Source organism: Hyperolius riggenbachi, chromosome 11, assembly GCF_040937935.1.
Source record: "Hyperolius riggenbachi isolate aHypRig1 chromosome 11, aHypRig1.pri, whole genome shotgun sequence".
In the NCBI taxonomy this organism is placed as follows: Eukaryota; Metazoa; Chordata; class Amphibia; order Anura; family Hyperoliidae; genus Hyperolius; species Hyperolius riggenbachi.
Genome location: NC_090656.1, coordinates 227,703,494 through 227,725,671, shown reverse-complemented (window position 1 = coordinate 227,725,671; position 22,178 = coordinate 227,703,494). Strand labels below are relative to the sequence as shown.

The 22,178-nt window shown below is 42.6% G+C and overlaps 1 protein-coding gene across 1 annotated transcript in view; it reads left to right on the top strand.

Annotated features, from left to right (window-relative positions):
- The window catches only part of LOC137537962 (receptor-type tyrosine-protein phosphatase beta-like), a 557,484-nt gene that overhangs the window by 55,625 nt on the left and 479,681 nt on the right, over nucleotides 1-22,178 (top strand). The window lies entirely within an intron of this gene.

Below are 22,178 nucleotides of genomic sequence, written 5' to 3'. Positions count from 1 at the left end.
TTGACTCCATTGCCTTCTTCCATGTACAACAACCTACATGTAAATACAGAGAGCTAGGCGCTTGCCAGCCCTTAATGTTTTCAGTCTGGTGAGGTATTCTGACTGTGTGTAATGATCTGCTCAGCTGTCTGCATGGGCAGACAGCTGTTTGTCCATTCCTTAAGTCTGAGGGCTGCACGTCTCTGGAAAAGAGACCTGTCTTTGCTTTGCAAGTTTCAGACCTGTTCTGCTGCTGAGGAATTTGCATACACTTGTTATGCAAATTGCCTAGCCGCCTCCTTTGAAGGCTGGCAGTATAAATACCATGTTCTCCCAGAATCCTTTGCTGGTCATTTTCATGGTTTGTTACTGATGAACTCAGCCCTATTTGTTTGTTAAAGTTTATCTTAGAGTAATTCCTGGGGACTGCACTAGGCAGCTCTTCTAGTGCAGTCAGGTTGCATTATCTGTTTTGCCTGTGTTGTCTCTCTGCTGCGATTGTCCTGTCGCCAGCGGCGGTCGACAGGAAATCGTTCTGTCTGTCTGGGAGTGTAGGCCAGGGCTACGGTTGCTACTGGCTGCTCCATCTGTCTGAATCGCACTTGCCCTAGTGGTAGTGGCAGTGCCTACTTCTGTATTCTGCCTCAGGGGTGCTAACCAGAGCAGCGGCTGCTACTGGTAGCCCCATCTGTTTGTCTGTTTGGATCGCACTCGCTCTAGCGGTAGCAGCAGTGGTTCCTTCTGAACTCTGTCTGGGAGTGTAGGCCAGAGCTGCGGCTGCTGCTGGCTGCTCCTTCTCTCCGTCTTGTCTGATACGAACACTTGCTGTAGGCTCGCTGAGGTAACCGTTTAGCAAGCGTTCGCGTTCTCTATTTTCGCGTTGTGTGTCATTGGTTAGTTAGGGTGGCACGCTTATCACTGGGCGCCTATCGCGCGGTGATCGTGCTTAAACGCGTTCGCTGTTGGGAATGAGTGCGGTGTTCACGTTTAGCTAGCGTTTGTTATTTTCTTTATCTTCTGTTTGTTGTTTGCTGTGCCTTTGCTACTCTTCTGTTCTGTTCAGCCTTGCGTCACTTCTGGCAATCGTCTCTCTCCTGCGATTGCGTTCCCGCTTTGTTTTTGTGGATGTGTGTTCACCGTCGCTGGGTGGAGTCTAGATTGGGGAACACACATTTAGTCTGTCTTTGTGCTCTCTCTCTTATAGGGGGGTATCGTGCCCTACATAGCCTTCATTCGTACAATTCCCATCTGGCATCTGTGGCTGTGCAGAGGCTGTGCTCGTCTGCACTCCACAGCTCCATCTGCCGGTGGGAATTGCCCTCTACTGGTGCATTGCATCCAAGCTGGGTACTATCTAATTATACGCTTGTGGAGGATTTCCGCTGTGTCAGCACGCATCTTGTGCGCTGACCACGGCTATAGAAACCTGCAAACGTTACACTGTGATTGTTTTGGGGGTGTCTGCTTTCCTGGTGAAGGTTCTATCTGTCCTGCTGCATTCTATTGCCAATTTATTTTACTTTTTTATACTGTAGCTGCCTGGACACTATTTACATTGACTTTTTTATGAATCGACTAGAACTTTTGTTTTAAATAGGGCTTATATTTCCAGCACCCCCAACATCCTGAAAATATGGGGTAGGTCTTATTTTCAGGGAAACTGGGTATTAATAGAAATGGTTCTCTTTCTGTCTTGATATTTTTGATTTTCCTATTGCTGCACGCGTGCCTTCTCTCCTCCTGCCTGACATTAGTTGCTGCATGAGTGCCTTCTCTCCTCCTGCCTGACATTAGTTGCTGCACGAGTGCCTTCTCTCCTCCTGCCTGACATTAGTTGCTGCATGAGTGCCTTCTCTCCTTCTGCCTGACATTAGTTGCTGCACGAGTGCCTTCTCTCCTCCTGCCTGACATTAGTTGCTGCACGAGTGCCTTCTCTCCTCCTGCCTGACATTAGTTGCTGCATGAGTGCCTTCTCTCCTCCTGCCTGACATTAGTTGCTGCACGAGTGCCTTCTCTCCTCCTGCCTGACATTAGTTGCTGCATGCAGTTTTGGGTCACATTTTAAATGGTATGTAGCATCTTCCTAAATATTGCTGCCTTGCAAATGGCACTGGTATTGTCTCCCCCTCGCCTCCCGCTGCCCATATGCGCCACACACAGTGGCAGTGGATGACAGTGAATTTACAACTTCAGGTTTCCTTTAAGCTGATTAGTCCTATCAAGACTCTTCCTCAATGGTCAGTCCATATGCTAACACTGTAGCATATGTTACAGTGTTCATTATGTAATCAGCAGCAATGTAAATAATTCTATCAAAAACAGTAATGTTGATATGGTCATTTGGTGCCTCTTCCAGCATATGCTGCCCTAGGCAACCACCCATTTTGCCTATGCGGAAAAATCGGCTCTGTCAACTACTGAAACACATAAAGGTTACAAACACTGCCATTCGGTTGCACCATACAGGAACTGCGTGGAGGCCAATCCTTAAGGGCCCTTTTATACTTAATGCGTTGGTATGCATAGTGTGCATTGGTATGCGTTTTTTCCATAGCAGTGCATTGTGAAAAAGATTTCAGTTAAAACGCATATAGTGGAAAACATGGACATTACTTTGAAAATCAGTTTTCTTTCAGTTATAACTGAGAGCAAAAGGGGCTTAAAAGACATCCGAGGTGAAAATAAGCTGATGAGAAAAACCATTTTATCCATCCTCCTTCTCCTAAAAAGTATTTTATGGCTGTAATTACTAATCAGTGAGGGTTATGCTTTAGTCTGACCTGGACAGAAACTGTAATTTGCATACCTGTTTTTTAACTCTTTCAGGCAGAGAAAGTAAAAAAAGAACACAGTCTAGTTATTTGTGTTCCTGGCACTGTACATACACATGTCTATCTCATTATGTCACATGTCACGTCGGTTGTCCTTTAAGGGCCGGAGCTAACTGCTGTGTTTATAAAAACACATAAAAACGCATGTGTATTTCAAGCAGTTTTGAAATGCAATTAGTGTGTTTTAACGTGTTAAAACATGTTTAAACGCATCAAAATGCATTAAACATGTTTCTCAAAAAACGCTTGAAAAATGCATGCATTTTATGCGTTCTTATAAATGCAACAGTGGGCCTAGGCCCTAAGAGACCGTTGGTAACTTTTTGCTAGCCACACAGGTCAATCATTCATCTGACCAGGGCTGTAATAGACTTGCCAGAGGTCACCACCACATGATGTATGGCTGACGGGAGCAATAATCTGTCATGTCCTTAAAAATAAACATATTAGAAGACATGAAAGTAAGAATGGGCTGGGTGAGGCAGGAACGTCTATATCTGTGTACACAAGTCATAATACACATCAGAAATGTTTACAGTGGAATTCACGTTGTGGCTTCTGTACCAGGAAGACGGGTGACATTATTGTCATGACTCCGTAAGCAGAACGATTACAAGAAGAATTCCCGGCCAGACAGACCTGATAGTCTGCATTCTTCATGAAATTCTGACAAATCTTTGCCGGTCGTGAACACGTGACATCGAAGAAATGAAAACTGCTGAAAAAATAGCACCAAAGCCTATTATAGAGGTTTTATATTAATGATCTGGAATTGTAGATTACCAATATCCATTTACTTTAAAGAGACACTGAAGCGAAAAAAAAATTATGATATTATGATTTGTATGTGTAGTACAGCTAAGAAATAAAACATTAAGATCAGATACATCAGTCTAATTGTTTCCAGTACAGGAAGATTTAAGAAACTCCAGTTGATCTCTATGCAAACAAGCCATTAAGCTCTACGACTTTCAAAGTCGTGGAGAGGGCTGTTTTCTGACTTTTATTATCTCAACTGTTAGTTCATTTTTTACTTTTCCTCTGCTAGAGGAGAGGTCATTAGTTCACAGACTGCTCTGAAAGACTCATTTTGAATGCTGAGTGTTGTGTAATCTGCACATATTATAGAATGATGCAATGTTAGAAAAAACACTATATACCTGAAAATCAAAATATGAGAATATTTTATTTGCTGCTAAACTTCTAGTAATTATTCATAGTACACAACCAATTCATTATATCATATATTTTTTTTCGCTTCAGTGTCTCTTTAAGGGTTGTATAAAGCAATTCATCATATGTTCTCAGAAAATTTCATAAAAACATTTAAAGAAGTCATTGGCAAAATAGTGCTGCCCCCATATATACTTACCCGGGGCTTCCTCCATCCCCTTGTAGCCGACATGTCCTACGCCGCACCTCTGCTCACAGCCGTCAGCTCAGGGTCCCCGACGGTGCAGAGGCCGACCTCGAGGTCGTCCTTAATGTGCCTGCTTGAGCGCAGATTGTCAATCGAGTCCACGTTGTCCGCAGTGTAATGTGCAGGCGCAGAACTATTGCACCTGCGCAGTACACTGCGGACAATGTGGACTTGATTGACAACGGCGCTCGCATAAGCGCATAGCTCCCAACTGTCCCTCTTTCGGAGGGACAGCTCCTCTTTGGAAGCCCTGTCCCTCTGTCCCTCTTTACTCCTCATTTGTCCCTCTTTCAGGGCTGATGTACAGATCTATATAAATATATATATTTCTTTATTAAAAAATGTGTTTGGCTATAAACTTTATTCCCATCTTTTAAATTGATCTGTTACTAATATTAAAATGTTGCTATAAAGGAAAATTAACCAGGATAGAAAGGGCCAGTGTGGTTTGAATATTAAAATAGCATATTTTTCTCATGAAATCTTTATGGAATGCGTGACTAGGGTTGTGATGGGGGCGTGATCAGGGGTGTGGCTTAAGTGTCCCTCTTTCTCATCTCAAAAAGTTGTGAGGTATGTAAGCGCAGTAGAGGAGGTCAGCCTCTGCACTGCCGGGGACCCCCAGGCTGGGGGCTGTGAGCAGAGGTGCGGCGTGGGACATGACGGCTGCAAGGGGCCGGAGGAAACCCCGGATAAGTATATAAGGGGCAGCACTGTTTTGCCGATGACTCCTTTAAAGGGAATCTGAAGTGAAAATAAAACTTATGAGATAATGATTTGTATGTGTAGTACAGCTAAGAAATAGAACAAAAGAGCTTCTCTGAGCTCTCCGACCCAACTTGGGTCAGAGACAGTCCTGTTTTATGAAGCACTTATCTTAACCTGTCTCCCACTGTTTCTTGTTTGTTTAAGGTTTTACTGCCAGGAAGTTCAAAGGGTCATTAGCTTTGCTCTGTTTCATCATTTACCCACATCGCATCCAGACCGAGTTTCTCCTTTATGGACCAGAGCAGTTTTTTCATTTTAGCCATGTTCCTATTTAATCAGCAATAACTTTATCGCTACTTATGACGTCTAAATGAAAGCAAGGCAAAAAGCAAGGCAAACTAGGCTTTCATTGCATGCCATTTTTTTCCCCTCAAACTATTTTCTTTTCTTTTAATTTTAATGGGAAACAGATGGGAAATTTCCAGTTTAAAAATAAAAAGCTCTACTATTGATAAACACACATTTTGATTGGCTATTTCTACAGTGTATCACAAAACTAATGGTGGCCATACATGGTACAATTTTTTCATCCAATCTTACCATTTCTATGTAGTATAAGGGTAAATTAAGTGAATATACTTAAAGGATAATTTAGGCAGTTCCCTTATATTACATAGAAATGGTAAGATTGTATGAAAAGATTGTATCATGTATGGCCACCATTATACTACATAGAATTGGTAAGATTGGATGAAAAAATGGTACCATTTATGGCCAGCATTAGATTATGTTCCTGTCACAGTTTATGGCAAAGATATTTGATTCTGAAATAATGCTACGGTGTGTATTTTTCACTATGAACTGAGAAAATAAAAGTATTTTTAATGATAAAAATCAATCTTATTGGCTCAGGAAACATACAGGGCTTCATTAATAGCGATATTTATTAAAAATAAATAAACAAGGCAGCAGCGATCAGAGTCCACCAACAGAAAGCTCTGTTGGTGGGCAGAAAAGGGGGGGGGGATCACTTGTGTGCTGATTTGTACGGCCCTGCAGCGAGCCCTTAAAGGACAACTGAAGTGAGAAGAATATGGAGGCTGCCATATTTATTTCCTCTTAAACAATGCCAGTTCCCTGTCAGTCCTGCTGATCTATTAGGCTGCAGTAGTGTCTGAATAACACCAGAAACGAGCATGCAGCTAATCCTGTCAGATCTGACAATAATGTCAGAAACACCTGAACTGCTGCATGCTTGTTCAGGGGCTATGGCTAAAAGTATTAGAGGGCAGAGGATCAGCAGGGCTGCCAGGCAACTAGTATTGCTTAAAACAAAATAAGTATGGCAGCCTCCATATCACTCTCACTTCAGTTGTCTGTTAAACCCGCTAGCCTGAATTGTAAAAAATAGCCTGGTCACTAGGAGGGTTTAAGTCTATGGTCCTGAAGTGGTTATATTATGTTCCTACTTCAATGTATGGCGACAATACATTATGTGGAAATAAAGGTGTATTGTTTCTGTTTTGGTTTTAGTCCCATCAATTCTAAGCCCTTATGTACTAAAATAACAGTAATATACCCTCATGACATACATTTTAAAAAAGCTGAGTCCCTAAGGCAACCATTTATGGATTTGTTTCTCCTTTTTTTTTTAAATCTGTTTGCTTGGTTACGGGGGCTTTGGACGTAATTAATTATAATTTTTTTAATAAAAAAAAAAATCTGTGGTGTGTAATTTAACTTTTCGCCACTAGATGGCAGTAGAAACACTCCCTGGTTTACAAGGAAGTGTTTTTTTTTTTTGTTTTTTTTTACTTTCATTCACGTTCTTACTTATGAATGGACATTCATTTCCATTCATTACAGGCACTGCGATTGGTTTGGGGAAGCCTTGCTTCCCTTCTTCAACTGCCGACATGAAAATACTGCCGCTCGCAGCATTGCGTGCACACTGCCTCTTAAACACTGGACAAGAATATTCATCCAGTTTGCTTTAAGCGGCGCCTATCTGGACAAGAATACTCGTCCAGATAGGCCTAAGTGGTTAAAGGGGAACCCTGCCACACATTTTATGGGGAGAATGCTGCCAATGTGTATTTTGGTGAATCGCTTTTGTATTTTGGTGAATTGCTTTCTGGGTCTACACATCATGTGTATTTTATGGGAAATGCTGGTCATTATGTGTATATTATGGGACATGCTGTGCATTATTTGGGGAAATATTAACATTATGTGTATTTTATTTAAAATGCTGCATATTATGTGTATTTTATGGGAAACGCTGTGCATTATGTAGGGAAAAGCTGAACATTATGTCTACTTTATTGGAAACTCTGTGCACTACATGTATTTTATAGGACACGCTGTGCATTGTGTGGGGAAACGCTGCACATTATGAGTATTTTGTGGGAAATTCTGCATGGGAAACCATGCATTATGCGGGAAACCCTGTGCATTATGTGTATTTCATGAGACATGCTGTGCATTATGTAGGAAAATGCTGCACATTATGTGTATTTTATGGAACATGCTGTGCATTATCTAGGGAAATGCCGCGCATTATGTGTATTTTAAGGGAAAAACTGCACATTATGTCTACTTTGTTGGAAGCTGTAACGATTGGTGTCAACACGCAGAGAGAATCTGATTATTGGTGATCTGCAGATTCACCAGTAATGCAGATATACACCAGATTATGAATGATCTGCAGAATCACTAATAATCCAGGTATGTCTAACCTCTGGACACCAGAGATATGAGTGTACAATGTAACAGTAGCACTTTGAGAGAGAACCGCCAGAGGAACTGGAGGTATGAAGAAGTAGGGATTTCACCTCAGACTGTGGGTGAATCCCTAGGCCAAAGGCTCCCTAGGAGAGAAGCCTAGGCTTGGTTGCAGGAAGCCCTGCTGCTAATATAAACAGGCTTGCCCTAACTAGGTGTGAGGGCCTATACTCTATGCCCTGGAACCGGGTTAAAGGATACCACAACTGACATGTGGCATAATGAGATAGACATGTGTATGTACAGTGCCTAGCACACAAATAACTATGCTGTGTTCCTTTTTTTCTTTCTCTGCCTGAAAGAGGTAAATATCAGGTATGTAAGTGGCTGACTCAGTCCTGACTCAGACAGGAAGTGACTACAGTGTGACCCTCACTGATGAGAATTTCACCCTTTTTTATCTCTTTCTTGCTCTCAGAAGCCATTTTCTTCTAGGAAAGTGTTTTATAGTTGGAATTTCTTATCAGTGAAGGTCACACTGTAGTCACTTCCTGTCTGAGTCAGGACTGAGTCAGCCACTTACATACCTGATATTTACCACTTTCAGGCAGAGAAAGAAAAAAAGGAACACAGCATAGTTATTTGTGTGCTAGGCACTGTACATACCCATGTCTATCTCATTATGCCACATGTCAGTTGTGGTATCCTTTAAGGTATAACATAGAAATGACACAGTATCCTAGTCTTGGGTGTGAGGTCCGTAGTCACAACACCCTGGAACTGGTCTAAAGCATAACATGGAACTGACACAGTATCCTAGTCTTGGGTGTGAGGTCCGTAGTCACAACACCCTGGAACTGGTCTAAAGCATAACATAGAACTGACACAGGTTGCTAGTCTTGGGTGTGAGTTCCGTAGTCACAACACCATGGAACTGGTCTAAAGCATAACATAGAACTGACACAGTATCCTAGTCTTGGGTGTGAGGTCCGTAGTCACAACACCCTGGAACTGGTCTAAAGCATAACATAGAACTGACACAGTATGCTAGTCTTGGGTGTGAGGTCCGTAGTCACAACCCCCTGGAACTGGTCTAAAGCATAACATAGAAGTGACACAGTATCCTAGTCTTGGGTGTGAGGTCCGTGGTCACAACACCCTGGAACTGGTCTAAAGCATAACATAGAACTGACACAGTATGCTAGTCTTGGGTGTGAGGTCCGTAGTCACAACACCCTGGAACTGGTCTAAAGCATAACATAGAATAAGCATGAGAAAGTATTCTAGCTCAGTGTGGATTCCCAGGTCCTTCCTGGTTCAACCACACTGTAGGATCTGACTGAGGTCTGTGTGCTAACACATAAGCATTTACAGCGGCAGACAATGTGAGACTGAGGGACAAGTGGTTATATAGTGCAGGGGAGAGGAAGGGAGGGAGAGGTCGGGCTGCCCTCCCCGCGGCTGCGGCCCCCCCCTCCATTATGGGGACGGGGCAGCTACCTAATCTATCCTGGGGGGCAGCTACCTAATCTATCCTGGGGGGCACCTACCTAATCTATCCTGGGGGGCACCTACCTAATCTAACCTATACTGGGGGGCACCTACCTAATCTATCCTGGGGGCAGCTACCTAATCTATCCTGGGGGGCACCTACCTAATCTAACCTAATCCTGGGGGGCACCTACCTAATCTATCCTGGGGGGCACCTACCTAATCTATCCTGGGGGGCAGCTACCTAATCTATTCTGGGGGGCAGCTACCTAATCTAACCTATACTGGGAGGCACCTACCTAATCTATCCTGGGGGCAGCTACCTAATCTATCCTGGGGGGCAGCTACCTAATCTAACCTAATCCTGGGGGGCAGCTACCTAATCTATCCTGGGGGGCAGCTACCTAATCTAACCTAATCCTGGGGGGCAGCTACCTAATCTATCCTGGGGGGCAGCTACCTAATCTAACCTAATCCTGGGGGGCAGCTACCTAATCTATCCTGGGGGGCACCTACCTATTCTAACCTAATCCTGGGGGGCAGCTATCTAATCTATCCTGGGGGGCAGCTACCTAATCTATCCTGGGGGGCAGCTACCTAATCTATCCTGGGGGGCAGCTACCTAATCTAACCTATACTGGGGGGCAGCTACCTAATCTAACCTATACTGGGGGGCAGCTACTTAATCTAACCTATACTGGGGGGCACCTACCTAATCTATCTTGGGGGGCAGCTACCTAATCTATCCTGGGGGGCAGCTACCGAATCTAACCTATCCTGGGGGGCAGCTACCTAATCTATCCTGGGGGGCAGCTACCTAATCTAACCTATACTGGGGGGCAGCTACCTAATCTAACCTATACTGGGGGGCACCTACCTAATCTATCCTGGGGGGCAGCTACCTAATCTAACCTATACTGGGGGGCAGCTACCTAATCTAACTTATCCTGGGGGCAGCTACCTAATCTATCCTGGGGGGCAGCTACCTAATCTATCCTGGGGGGCAGCTACCTAATCTAACCTATACTGTGGGGCAGCTATCTAATCTATCCTGGGGGGCAGCTACCTAATCTATCCTGGGGGCAGCTACCTAATCTATCCTGGGGGGCAGCTACCTAATCTATCCTGGGGGGCAGCTACCTAATCTATCCTGGGGGGAAGCTACCTAATCTATCCTGGGGGGCAGCTACCTCATCTAACCTATACTGGGGGGCACCTACCTAATCTATCCTGGGGGGCAGCTACCTAATCTAACCTATACTGGGGGGCAGCTACCTAATCTAACCTATACTGGGGGGCAGCTACCTAATCTAACCTATACTAGGGGGCACCGACCTAATCTAATTTATACTGGGGGCACCTACCTATCTAACCTATACTGGGGGCACTTACTTATCTAACCTGTATTGGGGGCACCTAGCTAGCCTATACAGGTGGCAACTAAACTGGCTACCTATATTGGAGGCACCTACCTAACTAACCTATACTGGGGGCACCTACCTATCTAACCTACGCTGGGGGCAACTATTCTGGCTACCTATATAAGAGGCACCCACCTAGCTAACCTGTACTGGGGGCACCTATCTATCTAACTTATACCGGCGGCGCCTGCCTATCTCACCTATACCGGGGGCAACTATACTGGCTTACCTATGCCTGACTACCTATACTGGGGGTACCTATAGCTGGCTATAGGGATTTTGATATGTGTGTGTATCCGTCGGGTGTTGCCAGGGGAGGGGGGGCTGTTGTTGCCGGGGGGGCCCACATCCAGATTCCGCATCGGGGCCCAGAGGTTTGTAGCTACGCCACTGGTCCAGCCCCTTGATCAAGCTTGAGAACCCCATGTGGACCTCAGATCAAAAAATTTGGCCATGCCTGCCCTAGGGGAATGTTTCTTCACTTCAGGTACGCTTTAAAAAAAAAAACATTTTTCCTTAGTATTTTTAAAATTGATTTTCTCAAAACGTCAGTCTTTTTTACTTATTCCCACTACTTTCCTTTACATACGCAGCAATTTTGGTGACAATATCATATATGCCAATAACCACTAAAAGCAGCACAAAATTACGCACAATTGCGAAATTACAGTTTCTGTTTACAGTTACAAGCAAAGTTAGTTAACATTTTCCCAAAAATTTCTCATTACGATTTCACATTGCAATTGCGAATAACAATGAGAAATTACAATTATTCAAAAATTGTGCATATTACTAATGAGGGGGGGTCTTTCCAAAGGCTTTCAATCTAAAGGAAGGGGGTTGTGACATTATAAGGGAGGGCTGCATCGAGAGGTTCTCAGCAGAGAGAGATAGGGCATCGGTGATGTGGGGTAGGCCTTCTTGATGAGGTGAGTTTTAAGGGCTTGTTTGAAGGTGTTGAAGGAGAGGGCAAGCCTGATAGGCAGTGGTAGAGAGTTCCACAGAATGGGGGCAGCTCTAGTGAAGTCCTGTAGCTGTGCATGGGAATGCAAGATTTGGGGTGGTTAACAGGGGCGTTGCTACTTCAAAGATCAGTGGTCTGTGCCCCGTATCTATTCTGGGGTGCCCCGGATGTCCCTCAGGCAGAGTCATGCCGCAGGTGGCAGAACTTGCCTCCGGCCACTTGGTCTCCAGATTCTGCAGCCATCTCCTGTTTTGGGCTTCTTTCCCTTCTCTACCACAACACCCAGCATGCCCAAGAGAGGCACCACTGCACCCAGCATGGCACCACGCAGGGCATCTATGTGGGCCTACTAGGTGCTGTGGTGCCATGCTGGGTGCTGTGATGCCTTTATGGGGCAATGCAGGGAGCTGTGATTGTACTTTGGGGGCATTCTGGGAGCTGTGGTTCTACAATGGGGGCATACAGTGGGTCCATGTTGGTAACAATTAATAGTTTATACTAAACAGAAGAGAGGAAGGAATCACACAGATCTTCCAAGGGGATGAGGGCTAATATCACCAATATAACTGTATATACAGCTGGTCATAAGCTGTGCCGCTGCTACATAAAAGCCAAAGTTTATTAGGACATCTTAACAAGTTGTAATAACAACCCAAAGCTTATAAAACACAAGTAAATCTGTAAAGTTACTTACTTAAGCAGACAATAGTAAAGTCAACAATAACCGGGTTCTATACATGTTGCACAATATCGTAACTGGGAAGACAAGGAAATATACATCAGCTATAAAACATTATTTCATACATAAAAAGAAGTGTTTTATAACTAAAGCTAATTTCCCCAAATTGTTGACTTTGATATTAAGCTTTCATGAAGTGATGAAATGCAAAGAGTTGTGGTAAATGGACCATCCGCAAAATCTAGAACTGTTAGCAGTGGGGTCCCACAAGGGTCAGTGCTAGGTCCAATCCTTTTCAATGAATGTAATTAATGAACTAGCAGATGGAATACAGAGTAATGCTCCCATCTTCACAGATGATTCAAAATCATGCATAATTATATGTCACTAAGCAGGATAGTAACATATTACAACAAGATCTCAACAGCATGGCAATAAGGGCAGGCATATGGCAAATTAAATTTATTGCAGATAAATATGAGGTCATGCATTTTGGATGTGCCACTGGCCGAGCACCATATACAATAAATGTCATGTAGCTGGGGACATCAGACTTGCAGAAGGAATTGGGAATACATTTCCTCAATAATCTCCAGATTCCATCCCGACTCTGAAACCTTCAGGCAGGGAACACACTTGTCTTTCAGTTTTCTGCGTGCGTTTTTCTGCATACGTTTTCTGCACACCAAGGGCCTGATTCACAAAGCGGTGCTAACAGTTAGCACGCTGGTGAAAAGCCCTTTATCATGCCTAAACTCAGTTTAGGCATGATAAGTTTAGGTGTGATAAGTTTAGGTGTGATAAGTTTAGGCATGATTAGTTTAGGTGTGATAGGTTTAGGCATGATAAGTTTAAAGGATACCCCAACTGAAATGTGACATAATGAGATAGACATGGGTATGTACAGTGCCTAGCACACAGATAACTATGCTGTGTTCCTTTTTTTATTTTTCTACCTGAAAGAGGTAAATATAAGGTATTCAAGTGGCTGACTCAGTCCTGACTCAGACAGGAAGTGACTACAGTGTGACCCTCACTGATAAGAAATTCCAACTATAGAACACTTTCCTAGCAGAAAATGGCTTCTGAGAGCAAGAAAGAGATAAAAAAGGGGAATTTCTTATCAGTGAGGGTCACACTGTAGTCACTTCCTGTCTGAGTCAGGACTGAGTCAGCCACTTACATACCTGATATTTAACTCTTTCAGACAGAGAAAGAAAAAAAGGAACACAGCATAGTTATTTGTGTGCTAGGCACTGTACATACACATGTCTATCTCATTATGTCACATTTCAGTTGGGGTATCCTTTAAGCGCCAACTGGGTTAGCACCGCAGTGCACAGCTGATCAAAAGTTTTACGCTAGCAAAGTCTGGTGCACTTCGTATAAAGTTTAATGCCGCTGCTTTGCGTGCGGGACTTTGCAAGCGATCTTAACTTATCTAAACTTATTATGCCTAAACTTATCACACCTAAACTTATCATGCCTAAACTTATCACACCTAAACTGGCTTTTCACCAGCGTGGTGCAATGGTTATCATGCCTAAAGTCTCTAACTGGGTTAGCACCGCTTTGTGAATCGAGCCCCTAGTGTGTTTCTATGCAGGAAACCGTGTGCGTTTTTTCACAGCATGATCATAATCATGATGCAGAATGTCAGGTTTTTTTCTGCGTGTGAAAAACACATTAAAGGACAACTGAAGAGAGAGGTATATGGAGGCTGCCACGTTTATTTCCTTTTAAGCAATACCAGTTGCCTGGTAGCCCTGCTGATCCTCTGTCTCTAATACTATTAGCCATAGCCCCTGAACAAGCATGCAGCAGATTAGGTGTTTCAGACTTTAAAGTCAGATCTGACAAGACTAGCTGCATGCTTGTTTCTGGTGTTATTCAGATACTACTGCAGCGAAATAGACCAGCAGGGCTGCCAGGCAACTGGTATTGATTAAAAGGAAATAAATATGGCAGCCTCTGTATATCTCTTACTTCAGTTCCCCTTTAAGTGTAAACTAGCCCATTCATTAACATGAGTTCTTAGTTTTTCTGTGCAGAAAACGAGTACAAAAACTGTGAAGTGTGTTCCCTGCCTCACTCCTCCCCTCTTGTCCTCTAGCTTGGACATCTCCACTCACTCCCAAATCTGGGACTTCTCACGAGCTTCACCTCTCCTTTGGAACTCTCTCCCACAGCCTGCCTGTCATTCTCCAAGCCTGGGAACCATCAAATGTTCTTTCAAAACACACCTGTTCAGTAAGCCCATAATTTGCTATAGGTAGCATTAGAGGCTCACTTAATCTGCTAACCCCTGTGTCTCCTTCCCTAATGTCTCCCACACATTTCCCTCTAGACTGCAAGCTTACAAGGGCAGGGACCTCCTCCTAGCGTTTCTTATTCTGAAGCAATTTATCATATGAACATGCCCTACTCAACAACTATGTATGTATTTGCATTTATATTGCTGGATGTCCTGATTGTATAGTGTTGAACGTTTCATGTGTCTATGCTCCCCAATATTTGTTTTGTACTGTGCACAGAGCTACAGAAGAAGATGTTGGCAATATATGAATAATAATAATATAATAATAATAATACTGAATCACAACAAATTAAGCATTTGTATTCAATGTCAAGCAGCAGCTAAAGCAAATTGTGATTCATAAAACAGGAAATAAAACCTCAAGATTTGAGTATACTACTCCCTCTGTATAAATACTTGTGAGGGTATATCTGGCGAATAGAATATAGTTTTTTTGGGCACCTCAACATTACCTGCACAAGCCAGTCCGGGATGGTCGGAAAATTCCGCGGAATTATTAATTCCGCGATTCCGGACGGAATTAGCTAATTCCGATTCCGGTGGTTGGAACGGAATTCCTATACCTCTTAAATCTCTCTCTCTCTCTCTCTCTCTCTCTCTCTCTCTCTCTCTCTCTCTCTCTCTCTCTCCCCCCATCCATCCTCTTATATCATCAAGTAGGGAATTGCAGATTTTCAAAACAGCTTATATACCATAGCTGGGATTTGAACCCAGGACGCAGTGTGTAGTAGGTATCTGTCTTACCCTCTAGACCATGAACCACACTACATGCTAAAGCTGGCCTAGCATAAACCATACTACCATTATGATCATCAATTCAATAGAAAAAGTAGCATGATTAAGGATTTGTACTTTTTGAAAAGCATGCTTATATACCATAGCTGGGATTTGATCCCAGGACGCAGTGTGTAGTAGGTATCTGTCTTACCCTCTAGACCATGAACCACACTACATGCTAACGCTGGCCTAGCATAAACTATACTACCATTATGATCATCAATTCAATAGAAAAAGTAGCATGATTAAGGATTTGTACTTTTTGAAAAGCATGCTTATATACCATAGCTGGGATTTGAACCCAGGACGCAGTGTGTAGTAGGTATCAGTCTTACCCTCTAGACCATGAACCACACTACATGCTAAAGCTGGCCTAGCATAAACCATACTACCATTATGATCAATTCAATAGAAAAAGTAGCATGATTAAGGATTTGTACTTTTTGATGATATAAGAGGATGGATGGATAGGAGGAGGAGGAGGAAGAGAGAGAGAGAGAGAGAGAGAGAGAGAGAGAGATTTTAAAATGTTTCCGTCGGAATTCCGCGGAACAGCTCCGGAATACCGTCGGAATGAAACAGTAGCGGAATTTCGGTATGACGGTATGCGGAATTGTCCCGGAAACGGAAATGGGCTCTTCCGACCATGCCTGCAAGCCAGGTAAATATAAGCACAGTGGACTTGTTATCCAGTTGGATGGCTTGCATAAATGAGCTCATGGGAAGTAGTTACGGCAAATTCTATTATTGCATTTAAAAGAGACTCGGGCACTCTCCTTTAGGGATAAGCAAAATTGCCCAAACCATTTTTGTGATTTCTTTTTTTGTGAAATGATGTCAATGTTCGCAAAATTGTCACCATTTTGCAAATTTGCATTGAAGTTTATGGAGCCGATTTTCATGGTTGATTGCAAAGCCCTCTCTGCTCTGATTCCTTCCTTTTACAGTAGAATTACTTTATAGTAAACTCCAAGGGATCGGGGAGAAGTGGTTTACTATATCAGTAGTTTACTATTTCAGAAATATATAAGCACATAAACTATACTATAGTACTGTATCTTACTTCAGTCAATAATTAGGAGTCATTTTTTTTTCTTTTCAATGCTTCAGCAAGCGAGCACAGACAGTGTGTAAGCTAGATCAAAATACACAGTGCTCAATATGCAGGGATTTGTATGCAATAATCACACAAGCTTGCACAGGAAGCATAGGTCTCACCAGTTAAAGCAGGTACAGTATTGATAGTGTGCTCCTCTGTCCATATTACTGTGCAGTCTGGATAACACTGTAGCATTGCAGCCATGCACAAGCAAGTCACAGATGACAGACAACTCCCTCAGTAATCAGGCAGCAGCTTACAGAGGAAGCATAGTTCTCACCAGTAGACACAGGTACAGTACTGATAGTGTGCTCCTCTGTCCACATTACTGTGCAGCCTGGATAATACTGTAGAATTGCAACCATGCACAAGCAAGTTACAGATCACAGCGCTGCGTAATATGTTGGCGTTTTATAAATACAATAAATAATAATAATAATAATAATCACAGTAAATCCCCTCCGTGATCAGGGAGCAGCTTACAGAGGTAGCATAGTTCTCACCAGGTACCACAGATACAGTACTTCCTCTGTCCACATTCCTGTGCAGCCTGGATGATGCTGTAGCATTGCAGCCATGCACAAGCAAGTCACAGATGACAGCTCTCTGACTGACGTATGATGCATGAATTCATCCACTTTCCACTATAGCCGGATACAGAATACAGCAGGGGCCAAAAAAACAGGTTTACTATACCAGAAGTTCTATTATATCAGGGTTTACTATGCCAGGCGTTACACGCATATACTTATAATGGGACTTGCCAGGACATGGACACTCAATTAACTATACCCAAATATTTATTATAACAAGATTATACTGTATTACCAGCTCCAGACCGAACATCTCATTGGTTTTACCAAAGGCTATAATCTTTGTAAATTGACATTTATTGAGGTATTTACCTCACAAGTTGGTATTTTACCTCACTAGCCTTACCGAATTGGCTTCATGGATGGCCCTTCCATGAAGCCAACTGAATCACGTGATTTAGGGGGACAGACCGCAGGGGACGGCATCAGATTTACACTGAGCCAATCTTTGTCAGTCTCTCACTCTGCTCTGTTGCTTCTGCCTGAGTTATGCTGGGAATACACAGAGTGATAGCTCCTTATCAGTCGAGCCGCTGATGGCTTGATTGATAATATCTGACAGGTCCGATGACACGCCGGATCGATTCCCCGCTCGATACCCGCGGGCGGACGATAGCGGAGAATCGAGCGGAAGATAAGGAAGCGCCTGCAGGGACGAGCGGGAATTGATCTAGGCGGCCGCAGAGACGAGTGGGGACGCGGCAGGAGTCGTTCCGGCGGCTGATTGCTCTGTGTATTCCCAGCATCACAGAGCAAAGATTGCGTGTTGTAATTGTGTGTGTTGGCCCCGCCCCTCGTATTTACTGCACTCTGCTAGCCCTGCATTCTCTCATATGCCATTTGTTGCTCTAGTTCCCTGCTGTTGATGCTGTGTGCATGTATGCCTGATAAAACATGGTATGTGTATAGTGTGTATATATATATATATATATATATATATATATATATATATATATATATATATATATATATATATATATATATATATATATATATATATTATATGTACAGTACAGACCAAAAGTTTGGACACACCTTCTCATTCATAGAGTTTTCTTTATTTTCATGACTATGAACATTGTAGATTCACACTGAAGGCATCCAAACTATGAATTAGCACATGTGGAAGTTTAGTACATAACCAAAAAGTGTGAAACAGCTGAAAATATGTCATATTCTAGGTTCTTCAAAGTAGCCACCTTTTGCTTTGATTACTGCTTTGCACACTCTTGGCATTCTCTTGCTGAGCTTCAAGAGGTAGTCACCTGAAATGATTTTCACTTCACAGGCTTGCCTTGTCAGGTTTAATAAGTGGCATTTCTTGGCATATAAATGGGGTTGGGACCATCAGTTGCGTTGTGGAGAAGTCAGGTGGATACACAGCTGATAATCCTACTGAATAGTCTGTTAGAATTTGTATTATGGCAAGAAAAAAGCAGCTAAGTAAAGAAAAACGAGTGGCCATCATTACTTTAAGAAATAAAGGTCAGGGTAGTCCGAAAAATTGGGAAAACTTTGAAAGTGTCCCCATGTGCAGTCTCAAAAACAATCAAACGCTACAAAGTAACTGGCTCACATGCGGACCGCCCCAGGAAAGGAAGACCAAGAGTCACCTCTGCTGCGGAGGATAAGTTTATCTCAGTCACCAGCCTCAGAAATCGCAGGTTAACAGTAGCTCAGATTAGAGACCAGGTCAATGCCACACAGAGTTCTAGCAGCAGACACATCTCTAGAACAATTGTTAAGAGGAGACTGTGTGAATCAGGCCTTCATGATAGAAGATCTGCTAGGAAACCACTGCTAAGGACAGGCAACAAGCAGAAGAGACTTGTTTGGGCTAAAGAACACAAGGAACGGACATTAGACCAGTGGAAATCTGTGCTTTGGTCTGATGAGTAGAGATGGCCCGAAGGGTTTGCTGGCGAAAGGTTGCTTGCGAACATCTGGTGGTTTGCGTTCGCCATGTAAGGCGAACTTTTTCAGAAGTTCAGTTCGCCCCCATAGTGCTCCATTAGGGTCAACTTTGAGCCTCTACATCACAGTCAGCAGGCATATTGTAGCCAAATAGGCTACACACTCTCCTCGAGCCACTCCCCCCCCCCCCCCCCCTTGTAAAAGGCAGGCAGCGCTGGCCATTACACTCACTCGTGTGCCTGCATTAATAAATACATCACACAATTTTTCATACATTTTCACAATTACTATTTGTAAATTCAATTGATTTTATATAGTCATTTGTAATTTTGCATGATTTTTGCATAATTTAGTGCTGACTTTAGCAGTTAATAGCACAACCCCATACATGCTATTGACACCGAAATTGGCACATATATTATGGAGAATATTGTGTACAAGCAAAAGAAAATAATGTTTCAAAAAGACCTTGTAGTTTTTGAGAAAATAGATTTTAAAAATGCAAAGAAAAATCTTTAAACTCAGAAAAATGATAGTTTAAAAATTATTTTTGCTTTGCATTTTCCTTGCATTTTTTTTTCTCAAAATCTACAAGGTCTTTTTTGAACAATTCTTTTTTTTTTTTATCTTGTTCACATTATTCCCCTTAATATATGTAATAATAATAATCCTTTTTTTGTTGTTGTATAGTGCTCTTCTCCTGTCGAACTCAAAGCGCTTGCGAGGCAGCCACTAGAGCGCACTCAGTAGGCAGTAGCAGTGTTAGGGAGACTTGCCTAAGGTCTCCTACTAAATAGGTGGTGGCTCACTGAACAGGCAGAACCAAGATTCGAACCCAGATCTCCTGTGTCAGAGGCGGAGCCCTTAACCATTACACTATCCAGCCATTTTGATGATAATACTATGTATGGGGGCTTTGCTATTAACCCTCCAAAGTCAGCACAAAATTATGGATGGGTTATATTTACATGCAAAATTCATTACAAACTTTCTGGAAATTTTGCATCGTAATTGTGAATTATGATGCAAAATTACAATTTTGAGACATTTGTGCTCATCACTATCCAGTAGCACCCAGCATACCTCTCAACATTTTGAGATAAGAAAGAGGGACACTTAAGCCACGCCCTTGCCACACCTCTAATCACGCCCCCTGGCACACCCCCAATCAGGCACACCATAAAGATTTCATAAGAAAAATATGTTGTTTTATAATTCAAACCACACTGGTCCTTTCTATCCTGGTTCATTTTCCTTCATATTAACACATGAAAATAAGAAATACTAGCCGACCCGCGTCGTAGCATACGCCGCATCAATCTATCTAATAGAGTACGTGCCTCAACCTTGTGGGCTGGAACTCACTAAAGCGATTTTTTGAGCGTTTAGGGACCGTGAGAAATCGCTCTGCCAATGTAAATGAATGATGCAAATTCCACAGAAGCGATTACGATTAGCAAAATCTCAAACGCAGGACATGCAGCATTTTGTTAGCGTTTATGCTTCAATGTAAAGTATGTAATCACTGGCGTAATCGCTCATCAAAACTTGCACAAAACGATTTTGCTAGCGTTTTAAAGTTAATGTACACTGTAACAAAATAAAAAATAATTGAAAGGACCAATCAGAATTTAAAACAATAATCGCTACACAACAGCTGGCAAATTGATACACTTTCTAAAATCGCTCCCTAAAACGCTCATGAAATCGCTTAACAAACTGTTCTTACAAAACGCTAGCGATTGCGATCAGCGATAGCATTTTGTAGTGGGTTCCAGGCCTGAAGCAAGAAGAAGAAGTAGGCTTTCCATTAGAAAATGAATGCGTGCTCAAACACCAAGTTTAAAGCGGACCCAAACCAAACATTTTTTTAATTCAAAATATTTAGTTGCACCCCTCTGACACATACAAAGATAAATAAACACTCCTTCAAGCCTATGAGCATTTCAGTGCATGCTTTTCACCTTTCTCTTTTCATAGCTAGGGTTATACCGGGGGCAGCCATTAGCAATTCCTCCATTGCCAGACACCACCTACTCCAGCATTTTGCCGGATTCTGTCCCGACAATATGAAAGGAAGGGAGGGGTTCCTCCAATAAATGTAAAATATTTTATATTTGGCATCATGCAGCTGAAAAAGGCTGCTATTTATTATTATAATTTAGAAAATAGATTTTATTCCTGAAATCTTGTATTTTTAATTTGGGTCCACTTTAACCCTAGCAAGTCTGGCTTTCCAAATCTGGCCTAATTGGCTATTTATGAGGCAATGCTCATATTCATTTGCTTTCGTATTCCAAAGTTTGCAGGGTCAAAAAAACAATACCGCAAAGCAATCGCCCTGCGGGAATTAGTTCATGCTACATTGGTACTATCCAGGAGCGCCATGGGGAGGCTCCCCAATGCCCCCATACAACCGGGGGGGACGGCGGGGTGCCAGTCTCTCTCACTGCCTGGGAACCACAGTGGCACCTTGGAGGGGGAGGCTGGGTGGCGCAGGCGACCCCCCCCTCAAGCGTGGCCAGCGCCGGGGAGAGCCGTCCGCACCCGCCTCCCAGCATTAAAAACAGGCACTTACCTTAACGTCGATTGCGTTCTGCTACATGCACATTAATTTTCTCATGGAAAGCATTTTTTGCAGCTGTATCCTTTGGAGATATCATAGACTATGAATGCATTTTGCAGGAACGGATCTTTTGCAGGAACAGATCTTTTGCAGATACTGATCTTTTGTGTCTGTACAGCATCTGTGTGTGCAGCATCTTGCAAAGATTTCTGTCTGATGGGGAGTTTAGCTCCATAGAATAGACTGTAGAGTATGGCTCTCATACTACATGGAAGAGGGTAAAATTGGTCTAAGATCTTTCATTTATCTTTCAAGTGTGTATATAGCATTACTCTATTTTATATATATATATAGATATCAATTTAAAGTGATCTGAAACGCTGACATAACATTCAATACAAAAATGTGTTTTCCTACTTTTTATTGCTCATACAGTTATCATATTTGCTTTTGTGCACACGTAATTCAATATTACTAATATTGTCTGTTTACAAATTACAAGTTTCCAAAGTATAGTTTTTTTTTACCCTGAAAGCTGCCATTGCAATTATTCTTTTTCTATTATAACTGTTTTTTTTATTATATATTAAAATCTTCTAATGAGCTATTCTGAACACTGTGTGTGCCTGAAGCAGAGACAGCTTCTCAGAGAGTGTTTGTTTACATTCCAGTGTTAATACATTTGTGTTAACAAG